At 50.3% G+C, this 17265-nt stretch overlaps 1 protein-coding gene across 1 annotated transcript in view; it reads right to left on the bottom strand.

The window, feature by feature from the left end:
- LOC133345647 (regulator of G-protein signaling 12-like) overlaps window positions 1–10664 on the bottom strand; it is a 141196-nt gene extending 130532 nt beyond the window's left edge. Inside the window, exon 1 of the mRNA XM_061556598.1 lies at window positions 9924–10664. The gene's annotated coding sequence lies outside the window, so the exon portion shown is untranslated. The remainder of the gene's footprint in view (window positions 1–9923) is intronic.
- Window positions 10665–17265: the final 6601 nt, after the last annotated feature.

Below are 17265 nucleotides of genomic sequence, written 5' to 3'. Positions count from 1 at the left end.
CGGCAGCAGCAGCACTAACAAACAGCAGCAACGACATTGGAAGTGATGGAAATTTGAGAAATCGAGACGGCAAGTTATTTAGACGCTGTACATACAAATTGGATTGCCATTGTTACGGTAAAGGTGCAGCCCTGCAATTTCTACCGGACATGTGAAAAAGAGCTTCATAGCTCATCGGATTCCTCCTCCAGTCCAAACAAAGATTCTGATTTCTTGCTCGAGCCACTGGCTAGCACAGGGGTCGGCAGCCAAAATAACAGGAAGGGGGCGTTTTTTTGGAATTCAATAAAAAAAAGCTCGAAATTTCAAGAGCCGCAATGCACCGTGTGGTGAAAACGAGACGGCGGTCGTCCTGAATAAACGACGCGATGAAGGCGGTCTCCTGAAGGAGCCAGAGGCTGCCGACCCGCGGGCTAGCGGCAGGGCCTCTGCTACGGAGCTCTCGAGAGCCCCTCTGCAGGTTGTTTGGCCTACTCTTCCACACTGGCCAGGCGTCTTGGAAGAGGTGGTGGCTACCCGCACTTTACCCCACCGCACGCGACTTACTGATCACCCCTGTGGCGTTACGTATTCATGTTGCTGGTGGATAGAAGCGGTGTGGGCAGGTAGGGCTGGGGGGTTCTGGGAGGGGGGGGGGTGGTAGATTTTAAGAAATGTTTTTGCAAACGAAACTATTTTTTATTTTACCAGCTAAGGCCCACTGAGCTGTGTAGCTCTTTTTCAGAAGCGACCTGGCCACAAATGATTGCTCAACCAAGTGGCTTTTCGCGTGGAAAATTTTAGCAGTCAAATACTGTCCGTGTCGCAGCAGTGCGGTGGCATTTTAGACAAAATTCTGGTGGCATCTTAGACGGAATTATCGCTGCCCATCTCCCAGCCGCCCTTTCGCAGCCCACGCAGCCAACGGGACTATCAAAGGAGCCTCTGTTTTCGTCCCTTTATTTTTGCTTCCCTTTGCTCTTTGCCACAGAGCTCTGATTTTTCTTGCGTGAAAGAAAAAAAAATCCTCTTGGCTTGAGCAGTTACGTGCCCAGTGTGCCCCGCGTGTGTGTGTCTCCATGCAAATATAGCAGAGGCTCACCATGGGTGCTGTGTGTGTGTGTGTGTGCACGGTGAGCGAATTGTAAACAAAACAAAATCAGTGCTGGAAATGTATATTTTGACAGGTTAGTATAAATAGCACCGTATACACAAGACTGTCCACGTGGAGTAAATATAGACCGTATATGCATGGCTCTTTTATACAACGACATTTCACTTATATGAGCAGCCTGTCAACGCGTTCTTTTTAGAGAAAACGTCACGCTAAACTAAAACTAAGCTTCTTTTTACCAACTAAGGCCCACTGAGCTACTTAGCTCTTTTTCAGAAGCGACCTGGCCACAAGTGATAGCTCAACAAAAGTGGCTTTTCGTGAACGCACGTTGATTCTAAATGTGGAGGGAAAACCCGGAGGACTCGGAGAAAAATCCACGCGACCACAGGAAGAGAGACACTCAAACTCCAAATCTACTGCAGGGGTCAGGGTCGGGATCGAACCCACGACCTCCTGCATACCCAGCGCTCTGCATTTACTCCGAAGCCAAATCACGGAGAATTTGTTCAAATGCTATGGCCCAGTGCTGGCTTCTCCCGTCGATTCGACGTATTTCGTGCTCGGCTAGAATTGAGGGTATTAATCTTTTCCCAAGGGATTGCCAAATGGCGGAAGAGAAGTGCAGGTCCGCGACTCACGAGCGCGGATAAACAGATCCTTTCAATCTTAATTTGAAGCTTTCGTGACTGCAGGAATCCATACTCTTTGGTTCTATCGGTAAAGTCACGTAGGTAGAAAAATTTAAGAAAACAAAAAAGAATATATCACGACGTTTCGATCGCAACACAAGCGGTCGTCCTCAGGCGGAAAAAAACATCCTCAACCTCTTGTTGTCACAGCTCTCTCGCTGGTTCAGCAGTTCCACTGCTGGATTATTTTTTCCGCCTGAGGACGATCAAGTAACGTGTTCTGCCCAAGCCCACTCGATGGCTAAACCACTGGTTCACAAGTGTCTCTGGTGGATAATAGCCCATCTCGATAATGTTGAATAATAGCCCATATCTATGACAGTGGATAATAGTTCATATCTATGACGGTAGATAATAGCCCATATCTATAATGGTGGAAAATAATCCATCTCTATAATGGTGGATAATAGCCCATATCTATAATGGTGAATAACAATAGTCCACGAGTTTCCCATCGTCTCGCCAGAGGCTTTACCGCCGTACGCAGCAAATCATTCAAATTTAATCGTCCGGCGATCACTGCAAATCCACCCAGCGGGAGGAGGGCGGATTAACCCAATAGGCCAATGAGGACTTGGGCCCTCATCCGCTGGAGGGCCTGCTTTAGGCCCTCCATTCAATGTTGAAGTGACAGCTGAGTGATGGTCGTGGACATCATGATATCGCATCATACATGACGTCATGATATCACATCATGCATGTCATCATGACATCACATCATACGTGACGTCATGATATCACATCGTGCATCACATCATGCATCACATAATGCATGACTTTGCCATAGCTTAAAGCTATGAATAAACAAATGTTGTCTGAAGGAATGAGTGCAGTGAGTGATTTATGTTTGATTAATTTACCAAGAGTCACGTAAATGTATTACATTTACTTAGGTAAATTAATACTTTTGATGACTTCATATTTTTTTGTTGTTGCTAAATATTGTATTGCTTCATTATTCGCGCGGGATATTTTACGGAGATGCTCGTGAATTTCACAGATATTGGCCTACAGATACCGTACGTGCAACGGCTGCAGATGCGTCTAAAGTTTCGAGAAGTTCTCTATCTCTCTCATCACTTTATCTCTCTCTCTATGCAGTCGTATAGAGTTGCAAATGTGATTCACGGATATCCAAGATCACGGAGAGCAAGTTCGTGAGTAACAAGGCCCCCCGACTCCACCACAACGCATCGGCGACTTCGTTCAAACGTCCCATGGCAAACCACGATGCCGCTAACCGAGCTCGGCCAGGTTGATTTTGCCAACCAATTCAACGGCGGTGATGTGTGTGTGTACACGCGAGGTGGCGACCGGTGGCTCAGAATGAACGACCACCGGACTGCGGCCCAGAGGAGGGAACGCGCTCGAGGGAGAGGACGCGGCCGCCCCGGAGAGACGGAGCGAGTCCTTCATCCAGCAGTGGGTCGGTGCACGACTGACGACGATGTGTGTTGAACTTCTTTCGCGCCGTATATGACCAAAAGTGCTAACGGGAGACGCGATGATGATGATGATTATGACGAGACGGGGATGCTTGCCACTACCGCCGTGCCACATTGCTATGCTGCAGTCACCCGATGCTCTCATTGTTTGTGGGCATCGCTGCTCTGCCTCGCGTTCTTGCCGCAGGGCAATTTGGCACGGTGGGCCGCGTAGGGTGCCAAAGAAGTTCAAGGTGCGTGCGAGCCCGCGGGTCGGGGCGATCGACTCCTGCGGGTCCTCCCTCGCCACGGGGACGCGAACTGCCGCCCTGTCACTCATCGACACGGTGACACAGCCACTGCCCTCCAAGCCTGGTCCGGCAGCTCTCTACACAAAACTGCTACACGCACAATTAAATGAACCCCATGCGCTTCATCGTAACGGGAACACTGCAACCGACACCAATCCCCCTGGCTTCATATTTCGGCGAACATTCTGCCACCAAATATCCACAGAGGCAGACAAACTGCAAGGTAGTGTACAGGTTTTCTTGCCAACGACAACGACCTTTACCCATCATTAACCAACACCTCAACAATGTTCCTCGTCCCTGACTCAAGTGCCCCATCCCTCTGCTGGGATCGTGCCGCTGTCACCGTCCTAGAATCTCACCCAGATCCAACAGGAGGCTGGCGAACCGAGTGGCACAACGCGGACGTCCAGAATAAACTCCTCATTCGAGACCCACACATCGCACCTCCTGGCTCTGACAATTCCTCGAAGACACCGGCGGTGTAACCATCAGCCGCATCAGACTATCAACAGGCCGCGAAGCTCATCTCCTTCACGAATGGATAATGAAAGACTCAGCCACAGTCGTGGTGACTGTGGCCATGCAACCCACACTTTGGACTGTAAATCACTGTAAGTCTGCGCTCCTTCAATGGAGGAACAGAAAGACGACATTCATCTGAACACAACTGTACCGCTATACACAAAAAATATAATACAATCTACTGCTGGATGGCCTCCAAAACCGTCGTCACCTCTCACGGTTTTGAGATTAAACAAAAAAAACACTTGGCTAGAAGAACACGAAGTAGCCACGAGTGAGCGTAGCAACATGGTTAAACAATATCTACGCACATACACAATTGCATGGTTGTTGCTGTAGTTTTAAACCAAGGCCAGATGGGCGAGAGAGCACGTGACGTGGATGAGTGGGTAGCGATGTCACGCCTGGTTCTAAGGTCGGCTCGGCTAACAGCGGAGTGGACGCAACATCCCACTCAGGGCCCTCTGGCCTCCTTGGAGTGGACACATCACGGGCACATTCGATAAACATCACCTTCTCGTCCATAACTGCCACGTAATGAACAATGATAGTCAGCCGGCCGATTGGTCTTCCGGATTTGTGGTTACTCGGCAGTATTTGTGTAAACTCTGGAGGGAGTTTTGCCGTTCTGTGGCTCATCAGCACGGTCAGCCGTACGAAACCACCACTGCTCAAAGAACAGAAGTTATTGGTAAGTAGTAATAATGTACTTGCTTATCCAGGAAAGCCACACTGAGTCTAAAGACTCATCTTCAATGAGGGTCCTTGTCACATTGGTTTGTCGACTTTAACATGTGTTCAGCCAATGAATGATCGGTGTTTATTATACACGTGGGAGGGAACCCACATACGCAAAGGGGCAACGCTCCATCAAGATGGAAACAGATGGCGATTAGTCCACTCGCTTGCACTGCTTTCTCGTGGCGAGCCCTGGGTAGGGCACCTCGACGCCCACCCAACATTCCTGTGATCCGCCAACCATCGCCTCCACAGTGCTGCACTGCAGGCGTCCATAGCCGCCACCACGACCACCGACCCAGCGAAGTGCCCACTACAGTCTGCATACAGACTCCACACGTTTTCCGAGGTGCGAGGGCCCCCACACCGCCTGTATGTTCGAATTCGTGTATTGTCGGGGGCCGCAGTAAAGGCCACCAGGGGCCGCGAGTGACCTGCGGGCCTTGCGATGAAGACCACCGCTCTACACCATGGACATCAGCGGTGGCGGAAATAGGCCGGAATCGCCGTGATGAGTGTAAAAATGTGAACCCTGCGACTGCGTTCTGGAATGAATCAATTATTCATCTTTTTTTATTTGAATCACAGATAGACCCCCCCCCCCCCCCCAGATGAACAAAAAGAGCCACAGATAGCCACAGACACGCACAGAGACCCACACACAAAGCAAATCTAGTTGGGGGGGGGGGGGTTGAACCATTTATGAGTTGCCAGAGTAATTTTTTCCTATTTCCAGCCCTGGGCCGTCAGTGCAACAACAACACAAACCATCGTAGTTCTGCCCACAAGTGGCACCACAAGGGAGTGGCGGTGGGGGGGGGGGCATCATAAAAAGTAATTTAGCGACCTCCACCACTAAAACTCGCTGTCAATGACAACGTAGTGGCGGGGGGGGGGGGGTAGACGGGTGTGAGCAGGCCCGGACAATCCACAGGGGCAGCAGTCCGTAGGACAAATGCCCGGTGGGCCGGTCCATTGCGCGGGCCGGTGGACCGATTCTCTGTGGGGGAATTGTCAAATGTGGCCATAGCTACAAATGTATTAACATTTTTTTAAATGTAAATATTGTGTTACCTCTGCGTACGCTTCAATGCTTATTTACGCTCTCACTTGGCATTACATCTCCTCAATATTCGGCAGACTCCCAATAATTATTTCTCACCTGGGCCCTGTTTGTTTGTTGGGGGGCCACCTGAGATCGCACGGCAATTTGGGCCCCGCTGGGCCCGACTTTCACAAGTCATCCCAGTCTCGTCGCTGGGCTATGAGCTGTCTCGCTTCGAGTGGTTCCATCAGGGCGATGTTTCATCCTCCTCCAGGCACGCCGCACTTTGAGGGGTTCTAACGGGAAATCCATCGCGTTCGGAGCAGTGATGTTTATACTGTCTCCCAAGTGTAAACTTCTCCAAGCTAGAGAGACCGCTGTAGCCGAGGTGGTGGGATATTGAACGCACAATCAGATGAAGATGCTGATGCTGCTATTGCATTAGCAGTCGTGCAAAAGCATAAATACCGACGACAAATAACAAACTCAACACGTTCCGTGGCATTAAAACTACGGCCTTAAAAGGAACACAGTGTTGTATTTAATAGGCGACGTCTCGGGGCCCTTTCTACAAGATTAAGTGACCGATTCAAAAGTTCTTCGATTTCAAATACACAATCACATTTGGTGAATGTGGGTAGCGTAGTCGCACTGATCTCTGCTCACCTCTCGGTGTACCCTTCACAGCCTATAACACCTGTTATGCATGACGATAGCTCATTCAAGCGCTGTCCAGGCCCATCCAATTGCTGTCCAGGCGCGTTCCCGCTGAGCTTCGAGTTCCGAGGAGATGGGGGCGCGCTGCGCATGGTAACGGCACGTGTCGCCTTAACAGACTGTGGGGGCAAGTGCTGTTAGTGAGCAGCATCTACACGGGGTGGCCAGCACCGCCTTTGTCTCCCCAGTGGAAATGTTGACACATCGTACTCATTTGAGGCCCCCAGGACCGGTTCAAATAATCGTCACTGGCCGTGAGTGGGAATCGAACTCGGGTGGCCGGGTTCGTAGTGCAGCGCGCTCGGCACTCTACTACATCACCAAAGACAAAGATCCCCCAAGCAGCCTTAACAGACTGTTGGGGCAAGTGTCGATGTTTACAGGTACTCATTTGAGGCTGAGTCGACCTAGGGGAGGCCCAGGACCGGTTCAGATAATCGTCACTACGGTGTTGGCCGTGAGCAGCGGGAATCGAACCCGGGTGGCCGGGTTCATAGCGGAGCGCTAACCACTACGCCACCGCTCCTCACAGACACACAGACACAGAGACACACAGACACAGAGACACACACAGAGACACACACACACAGACATAGACACACACAGACACAGAAACACACACAAAGACACAGAGACACACACACACAGACATAGACACAGACACACACACACAGACACAAAGACACACACACACACAGACACACACAGACACAGAGACACACAGACACAAAGACACACACACACACAGAAACACGCAGACACATTGACACACAGAGACACACACAGACACAGAAACACGCAGACACATTGACACAAACACACAGAGATACACAGACACACAGAGACACACAGACACAAAGACACAGACACAAAGACACACACACACAGACATAGACACAGACACACAAAGAAACACACACACAGACACACACAGACACATTGACACAGGTTGACATCACCACACGCACGCACACCAACAGCTCCCTCCCCCCCCCCCACAAAAATGATTCATACACAAAACCTTCCATTCATGCGCACAGTGCCGTGTTAACAGTCTAACACACACACATACACACACGTGCACACACACACACGTGTACACACACACGTGTACACACACACACACCTACACACACACGTACACACACACACACGTACACACACGCACACGTACACACACACACGCACACACACACGTACACACATACACACACGTGTACACACACACACGTGTACACACACACTTGTACACACTTCGCGGTTGAGCGGTGGCGCAATGGTTAGCGCATTGCGCGCTCACAACCCCGGGCCCGGCTCACGTCAGTGGCGAGCGGCAATCCGTATGGTGCAGTGTGGTGAAGAGTGGTGAAGTGTGAAGTATGGTGCAGTGTGGTGCAGTGTGGTGAAGTGTGGTGCAGTGTGGTTAAGTGTGGTGACGTGTAGTGCGGTGTGGTGAAGTGTGGTGAAGTGTGGTGCAGTGTGAAGTGTGGTGAAGTGTAGTGCGGTGTGGTGAAGTGTGGTGAAGTGTGGTGCAGTGTGAAGTGTGGTGACGTGTGGTGCAGTGTGGTGAAGTGTGGTGCAGTGTGGTGAAGAGTGATGAAGTGTTGTGCAGTGTGGTGAAGTGTGGTGCAGTGTGGTGCAGTGTGGTGAAGTGTGGTGAAGTGTGAAGTATGGTGAAGTGTGGTGCAGTGTGGTGAAGAGTGGTGAAGTGTGGTGAAGTGTGGTGCAGTGTGGTGAAGAGTGGTGAAGTGTGGTGAAGTGTGGTGCAGTGTGGTGAAGAGTGGTGAAGAGTGTGGTGAAGTGTGGCGCAGTGTGGTGAAGAGTGGTGAAGAGTGTGGTGAAGTGTGGTGAAGTGTGGTGCAGTGTGGTGAAGTGTGGTGCAGTGTGGTGAAGAGTGGTGAAGAGTGTGGTGAAGTGTGGTGCAGTGTGGTGAAGAGTGGTGAAGAGTGTGGTGAAGTGTGGTGAAGTGTGGTGCAGTGTGGTGAAGAGTGGTGAAGTGTGAAGTGTGGTGCAGTGTGGTGAAGAGTGGTGAAGAGTGTGGTGAAGTGTGGTGCAGTGTGGTGAGGTGTGGTGAAGTGTGGTGAGGTGTGGTGAAGTGTGGTGAAGTGTGGTGAAGTGTGGTGAAGAGTGGTGAAGTGTGGTGCAGTGGTGAAGAATGGTGAAGAGTGTGGTGAAGTGTGGTGAAGTGTGGTGCAGTGTGGTGAAGTGTGGTGAAGTGTGGTGAAGTGTGGTGAAGTGTGGTGAAGTGTGGTGAAGTGTGGTGAAGTGTGGTGAAGTGTTGTGAAGTGTGGTAAAGTGTGGTGAAGTGTGGTGAAGTGTGTTGAAGTGTGATGAAGTGTGGTGAAGTGTGTTGAAGTGTGGTGAAGTGTGGTGAAGTGTGGTGCAGTGTGGTGAAGTGTGGTGCAGTGTGGTGAAGTGTGGTGAAGTGTGGTGACGTGTGGTGCAGTGTGGTGACGTGTGGTGAAGTGTGGTGACGTGTGGTGAAGTGTGGTGACGTGTGGTGAAGTGTGGTGACGTGTGGTGAAGTGTGGTGAAGTGTGGTGTAGTGTGGTGCAGTGTGGTGAAATGTGGTGCAGTGTGATGAAGTGTGGTGAAGTGTGGTGCAGTGTGATGAAGTGTGGTGCAGTGTGATGAAGTGTGGTGCAGTGTGGTGAAGTGTGGTGCAGTGTGGTGCAGTGTGATGAAGTGTGGTGAAGTGTGATGAAGTGTGAAGTGTGGTGCAGTGTGATGAAGTGTGGTGAAGTGTGATGAAGTGTGGTGCAGTGTGATGAAGTGTGGTGAAGTGTGGTGCAGTGTGGTGAAGTGTGGTGCAGTGTGGTGAAGTGTGGTGCAGTGTGGTGAAGTGTGGTGCAGTGTGGTGAAGTGTGGTGCAGTGTGGTGCAGTGTGATGAAGTGTGAAGTGTGGTGAAGTGTGGTGCAGTGTGGTGCAGTGTGGTGCAGTGTGGTGACGTGTGGTGACGTGTGGTGAAGTGTGTGGTGAAGAGTGTGGTGCAGTGTGGTGAAGTGTGGTGCAGTGTGGTGAAGTGTGGTGAAGTGTGGTGAAGTGTGGTGAAGTGCGGTGAAGTGCGGTGCAGTGCGATGAAGTGTGGTGCAGTGTGATGAAGTGTGGTGAAGTGTGGTGCAGTGTGGTGAAGTGTGGTGCAGTGTGGTGAAGTGTGGTGCAGTGTGGTGCAGTGTGGTGAAGTGTGGTGCAGTGTGGTGCCAGGCTAGGTGCACGTCTCCGTGGCGAGCTGGTGACGGAAGTTGGATTGTTATCACTCTCGACAGCAAAGTGTTGTTAGCGAGCACCTATTGAGACCGGCCCGACGCCTTAGTCTCCCCGCACGGCGCTGCCACCCACGAGGGCGGCGTAACGACGAGTACCGTCGGAGTACTCACTTGAGGCTAAGTTGACCTAGAGGCGGCACGGCCCCGCTGGAGCAGCAGCCGCATGCGGTGGGGTGGAGGGAGGCTGCTCGCGCTGGGGGTGGCCTCGCTCAACGCAGAGGGCGAGTGAGAGAGTGAGAGAGTCTGTGTGTGTGAGTCGGTGTGAGTCAGTGTTAGTGTGAGTCTGTGTGTGTGAGTCGGTGTTTGTGTGAGTCTGTGTGTGTGAGAGAGTGAGAGAGTCGGTGTGTGTGTGTGAGTAGGTGTTAGTGTGAGTCTGTGTGTGTGAGAGAGTCAGTGTGTGTGGGTGTGAGTCTGTGTGAGTGAGTCGGTGTGTGAGTGAGTCGGTGTGTGTGTGTGTGAGTCGGTGTGTGTGAGTCGGTGTGTGTGGGTGAGTCAGTGTGTGTGAGTCGGTGTGTGAGTCTGTGTGTGTGAGTCTGTGTGGGTGTGAGTGTGTGTGAGTCTGTGTGTGTGTGAGTGTCTGTGTGTGAGTGTGTGTGTGAGTCGGTGTGTGTGAGTCAGTGTGTGTGGGTGAGTCAGTGTGTGTGAGTCGGTGTGTGAGTCTGTGTGTGTGTGAGTCTGTGTGTGTGTGAGTGTCTGTGTGTGAGTCTGTGTGTGAGTCGATGTGTGTGTGATTGAGAGGGACAGAGAGAGGGAGCGAGTGATTGAGAGCGCGTGAGAGTGAGAAGAGAGCGAGTCGTGAGAGCGAGTAGTGCGAGGGCGTGTTTGAGAGTGTGTGGTTGTGTGTGTGTGAGTCTGTGTGCGCGTGTGAGCGAAGTGCGTGAGAGTGAAAGGGGCGAGGGGGGCGTTGGGGGCGGCACGGCGAGCGAGGGAGCGAGGCACGAGTGTGGAGGAGGAGGGGTGTGCAGGGAGGAGGAGCAGGAGGAGGGTGGTGGAGGAGGAGTGTGGAAGAGGAGGTGGAGCAGGAGGAGGGATGTGGAGGAGGAGGTGGAGCAGGAGGAGGAGTGTGGAGGAGGAGTGTGGAGGAGGTGGAGCAGGAGGAGTGTGGAGGAGGAGGGATGTGGAGGAGGAGGTGGAGCAGAAGGAGGAGTGTGGAGGAGGAGGGGTGTGGAGGAGGAGGAGCAGGAGGAGGAGTGTGGAAGAGGAGGGGTGTGGAGGAGGAGTGTGGAGCAGCAGGAGGAGTGTGGTGGGGGAGTGTGGAGGAGGTGGAGGAGTGTGGTGGATTGTGGAGGAGGAGGTGGAGCAGGAGGAGGAGGAGTGTGGAGGTGGAGTGTTCGCGACTCGCCAGCTCAGTGCTGCCCCCGTGTTGACGTGGCAGGGAGGCGAGTGTCTGTGCACGGGGAGCGGTGGCGCAGTGGTTAGCGCGCCGAGCTACCCAGCCCAAACACCAAACCGAGTCCAACATCCCCCCCTCTCACCACCAATAACCAGTGGCGAATATTTTAAGCCCGGGGCATCCCCTAGGTTGACTCAGCCTTTAAAAAAATGTGTACCTGGGTGTTGTGTGTAAAATATTAGCAGTGGGGAGACAAAGGCGGTCGGGCGTGGTGCTGGCCACCCACCCCCTTCACAGGTGTTGCTCCCCTACAGCGCTTGCCCCAACAGCCTGTCCAGGCTACACGGAGGATCTTTGTTTCTTGTGTTAACCGGGCAGCAATTGGAGGCAGTCGCCCTCCACAAACAGCGGACCGCGGAGGAGCGACGCTCACAACAACGAGCGGAGCGCCGGGTGGCTAAATCACAGCAAGTTGGCACAGTAGGGGGCACAGGTGGTGCATCAGCCACTCGTCTCGGTCATCTCGGTCAGTCGACCCGTGGTACCTGCTGGGTCTGCCCCGTGACCTCTTGCCAGCGGGCGTTCGACACTTCGCGTGGCCTCAAGGTGCACATGGCCTGGCACAAGCGTCGTGGTGACATCATCGCCACTTAGTGGCGAATCTCAGCCAGCCGACCCATGGCACCACCTAAGTTGTCTTGTGGTTGTTGTGGTTGTTGTTTGACTTGCATCCCACTGGGATTTTTGCACAGCGTTGGTGTACGGGGCTTTTTTTCTGGAAGATTTTGCAGTTTTTTCTGGATTTTCTGTTTGCGCATTGTCACTTTAAGATGTTTTCTTGTTCATGTTTTTGTTTTGTGTTTGTTGCGGTTGCACCAGATTCAAGAGCCGAATGGCTCACAGGGCTATACCTAATAAATGAAAACTGAAACGGTTCCGTGACCTCCTGTCAGGTAGCGAGCCCTCGACACTTCACGTGCCTCAAAGTGCACCTGGCCTAGCACGGGCGCCGTGGTGACACCCCCAGTGCCAGGTGGAGCCCCTGTGTGCAGTGGCGTGAGCAGAAGCACTGCCAGATGATTATTGTGCCCCGATGGTGATGATCTTCTTCTTATTCTTTGGTTCTTTCGGTAAAGTCACGTAGATAGAAAAATTATAATACAAATAAAGTGAATAAAAATGAAACAAAAACATTAATGTAGACTGTAGCCTGGTTCTTAATCGGAGTGAGTGTACTGGCAGTCTATAATGTAGACTGTAGCTTGTGTTGTGATAACGTCGTTGTCTTTATTTTGATCTTTATTTTACTTTTTTTTATTACTGAAAGAACCAAGAATAAGTCTACATTATAGACTGCCAGTACGCTCACTTAGGTTAAGAACCAGACTACAGTCTACATTCTAGACTCCCAGTACACTCACCAAACTTTATAACCAGGCTACATTCTACATTAAGACTGCCAGTATACTCACTCCGAGTAAGAACCAGGCTACAGTCTACATTAATGTTTTTTTATTCACTTTATTTTTATTACAATTTTTTATCTACGTAACTTTACCGAAAGAACCAAAGAATATGAATTCCTGCAGTCACGAAAGTTTTAAGTCAAGATCTTATTCTTGTTGTCGTCGTATTCGTAGATGCAGAGCGACGACTACATTGTCACACGCAGGTGGCTCAAGCCAGACAACCGCGTTGGGGTGTCCACACAGTTGTATCGCTGCGATGTCTCCTTCGTATTTGTGGATCGGGCGCTGCGTCGTTACACGTTGTACGTTCTCTGTCCTGGATGGCCACAGTCGCACACTACTGGAGAGGTTTTTTGTTGTTGTTATATCCCATTTTTTCGTGATGTTACAGCCACTGCAGTGGTCAACACGGGGGGTCTGAGGGCGGTGTACGGGGCTGGTCACTGAGAGACCACGAAGCACAAACGAAGTATATATTTGTTATTTTACCAGGTAAGGCCCCACTGAGTTATATAGCAATTTTTTTAGAAGCGGCCTTGTCATCACAAATGACAGCTCAACGGAGTGGCCTATCATCTTGTGGAAATTTAGAGCAGCCAAATACTGTAAACGCGTGATGTGGAGGGGACACCCCGGAGGGCCTGGCACCCCTTCCCTTGCGGCGCCTCCAGAACATAAAGTCAAGGCGTTTGCTGCAGAGAGCCACGTGGAATGTTCAACAACAACATAAAATCCACGCTGGCAAAGGAATGCTGTCATTCCTCTTATCAGGAGCTGGAACCAGGTGGGATAACATCAACACGGATGACGAAGGTCTGGGAACATGGCCGTGAGGCGTGGAAGGCGAAGCGCTTGAGCACTTAGTACGCTCTCGCCTCTTCAGCAACAGCTCAGGAATGGTGGTTGCCTATGCCCTCCACCCAAGACGAACATCCGTGGAGGGACGTATGTCTGTGTAATGACAGTGAGGTAATGACAGGGGAGTTAGCCTGCAGTGCGAATAGACTAGTGGCCACGGGAGGTAATGACAGGGGAGTCAGCTTGCAGTGTGAGTGGACTAGTGGCCACGGGAGGTATTGACAGGGGAGTCAGCCTGCAGTGCGAATGGACTAGTGGCCACGGGAGTTAATGACAGGGGAATCAGCCTGCAGTGCGAATGGACTAGTGGCCACGGGAGGTAATGACAGGGGAATCAGCTTGCAGTGCGAATGGACTAGTGGCCACGTGAGGTAATGACAGGAGAGTCAGCCTGCAGTGCGAATGGACTAGTGGCCATGGGAGGTAATGACAAGGGAGGCAGCCTGCAGTGCGAATGGACTGGTGGCTACGGGAATTATCGAGAAGGGAGCGTGGCCAGGTGATGCAAGAAGACGGTAGAGTCTGCTGGTGGAGCGAGCGTCTAGAACCAGCGAGAAGGTTCGGGAATGGGGGCGTGGCCTCGGGCCGTATATAGAGAGATGTGCAGGAGACTCGGGGCTGTTGCAGTGGCGTCTTCACCTGTCCGAGTGTAAGCACGTGGCTCCTTAATAAAGAAACCATCTCAAAACAAGTGCATTGAAGTCGTCTTTACGTATGTATGTACTGCATGTTGAACTTCTCTCGCATGGTACGTAGCCAAGCATTGAAATCGGGGACGCAGGCAAGGCTGATGAGTAATACGTCTTATATCGACTCATCTCCCGGGTGTTGACTAAAGTGGCCCCTCGTCTCATATCGTTGGTGACTTCAGTGCCCGAGCTGGTCACAATGCAGGCACTTGGGCAGCAGTGATTGTAAGGAGGCGAGCGTGGGTCACATCAGCTCAAGAACGGAAGGAGGCTGCAAAATGTTTGTTGAGCTCACAGGCTTGTTGTAAATGCCTGCACACTGTCCCGCCATCAGCATCTTGCATGCCAGGTTCGAGCTAGAGCTGGGCTCAGACACGTTCCAAAGAAGAAGAGACATTTTGCTTGTCTTTGATCAATATAGTTCGAGAGCCGCATCACACGCAGAGCTACTTGTACACAACACACAGCAGCAGGTATACAGCAGACAACAAATTCCGACTTAAATAAACAAAACAGGTGATGGAATAAACTTGGCATATTCAAACAACAATAAATATCCCCCTTAGCTATTACTTAACAATACAGTTGGTACATTTTGTTGTCACCAAGACATTCCATAATGACACATTCCCTGCCATATTTAATATATTATGTTTACTTTAAATTCATTTCAATTAGCTTAAGATTTAACTGCTGCCCGCAGGGGGGCATCCAAAGAGCCGCACACGGCTCCGGAGCCGCAGGTTACCGATCTCCTGAGCTAGGACATTTGCTGGGTGATGTCGCGATATCGTGGTGGTAGAAATTCGGGGGTCATGTCATTGACACGAGTTGCTACTGTGGAGCTCATGTGACCACTGGCCATCGGCTTGTCATCGAGCAAGATTCGCCTGTCCTACCACTGTGGCGCTGGACGTTCGCACGCGACCCCATTCAATCTCACCACGTCCTGGTCTCTCGTCTTAATTGTTGAAAGTTGCAAGCAAGAATTTGTGCAGTGCAACACGCCTTTCTACCAAAGACGGAAATACAACGGCAGAGACATCGTATGGGCAGTTTCAACCACAGCTGTTTTAGATCCTGCCCGGAGTGTGTGTGAGTGTTGGTCAAGATGCATCACCATCTGTGAGGTTTACAAGATGTGAAACACTTGTAGATTCCCATTTAACTCGTGTACATTTCAATGATAATTAATCACGGTGATGTTGATGGACGATCGCTATGGAGTAGGGAAGCGTGCGTGCGCTTGCAGGCATATATGGAGGTGCTGGACACAGTTCGTAGGTTCGTCTCCTCTGGCAAAACTAAACGAAATTTATTTTTTTACCAAGTAGCCCACTGAGCTATGTTGCTCTTTTTCAGACACGATCTGGCCTACAGATGACAGCTCGACGAAGTGGCTTATCATCATGTGGAAATGTATAGCAGTTAAATTACTCTAAACGCGTGATGTTGATTCTAAATGCGGAGGGGTTCAAACCGGATGACCTGGAGAAAAATACACGTGATCACGGGGAGAAAGAGGGAGACACGCAAACTCCAAATATACAACAGGCGTCAGGGTTGCGATCCGAAACCCACGACCTCCTGCATACCAGGCAAAGGAGTTAACATCTCGCCACCGCGGCGCCAAACATGGACCATCCGTGAGTTGGTGAGAGGGGAGTTCTCATGCCTCAAGAGCGGTCGTCCATCAGGCCAGAGAACGCGAGGGATGCTGAGGCCCACGCGCTGCGATATATCAGGGTTGCTGCTGACGCTGCTGCACATGGCAAAATAGCAAAGGAGTGTTGGCATTGGCAGTGGCGTACAGGCACAGCCGACAACTGTCAACTCACTCGCAGTACATTTGCTCTCACGACGTAGTGAGTTGACGCTGTCTTTCCGACAGACCTGTTCTTCACCTGAGGACGGCTGCTTGATTTGTGGCCGAAACGTCGTGAGAATTATTTTATTGTTTTATTTTTATTATTTTATTTTTTCCCTTCTACGTGACTTTACCGAAAGAACCAAGAAGATGAATCACTGCAATCACGAAAGCTTTAAATCGAAATTTTATGAGTAGAAGTTAAGCTCAAATAAAAAAAAAATCGGTTTAACACGTCGTAGTAGGCTTTCGAGACCAATATTATCTAAATAAAAATACGTTAATCTGTATGTCTCAAAAACCTCAAGGATACTTCCCGACAAGGTAGAAAGCTGACATTTGGTACATAGGTCGCTTTTAGGACACAAACAACAGGAACAATCTGAAAATCCGATTTTTTTTTTCATTTTAAGGTCCCCAAATCTCGATTTTAAGTGTCCCATGAAATTGTTTCTGCGTGGTATCATTCCGAAAGCGTTCAGAATATGATTGCGGGTTTTTCATTTTATAGAGCATTAAACAGCAAATAAAATTAAAGCGAGAACCATTCTAGCTTTTATTGATTTTGAGATGTTTCGAATTCAATCGGTTTTGAACGAAGAAAATCCGCATTTTATGATGTTCAAATCTGACTAATTTGAATACGGTAAAAGATAGGAGCTTCTTCTCACAGAGTATTAAGTTAATAATTTTTTGTTCTTTCTAATAAAAAAAGGAACGCAATCTTAAACTTCAGCAGTTTCCGATGGATACGTCTTTAAATATAATGTCTTGCCTCACGGCAGACGTGGAGCGTACGTTCACAGGAAGTTCCTGTTTTTTATGCTAATTTTGGTCACGTGACCAGGAAGTGACGATGTTAGATTTCCACTGTACCACGCGGGCGTCGGCCATTACACAGATAAGTCAAGATGGCGGCACGCATCGCATCTCAGTGAGACCACAGCCGCACTTGTCCATTGTGGGAGCTAAGAAGCATTGTCTGTAAGTTGTTTATATTCCTATAATATTGGCAATGCTGTTGTAATGTTGGAATGACCGTTATAGTTATGTAAATGCCTTTATGGTGCCGTTACGTTGTTGTAGTAAATACGAGGCCTAGTTAGTAACGAAGCCTGCGACTTTCCTTATTGTGGATGTTACTTGTGATTTAGTAGGTCGGTCAGACTTGTGCCTATGTTGCGATCCTGAGAGTAAAGATGACGAAGTATCTCATCCACAATTTAGTGTTATGTGT

This window comes from Lethenteron reissneri, chromosome 22 (genome assembly GCF_015708825.2).
Source record: "Lethenteron reissneri isolate LAM-NWPU_2019-01 chromosome 22, ASM1570882v1, whole genome shotgun sequence".
Taxonomy (NCBI): domain Eukaryota; kingdom Metazoa; phylum Chordata; class Hyperoartia; order Petromyzontiformes; family Petromyzontidae; genus Lethenteron; species Lethenteron reissneri.
The sequence above is the reverse complement of the archived record's forward strand: the minus strand, read 5'-3'. Positions and strand labels throughout refer to the sequence as shown.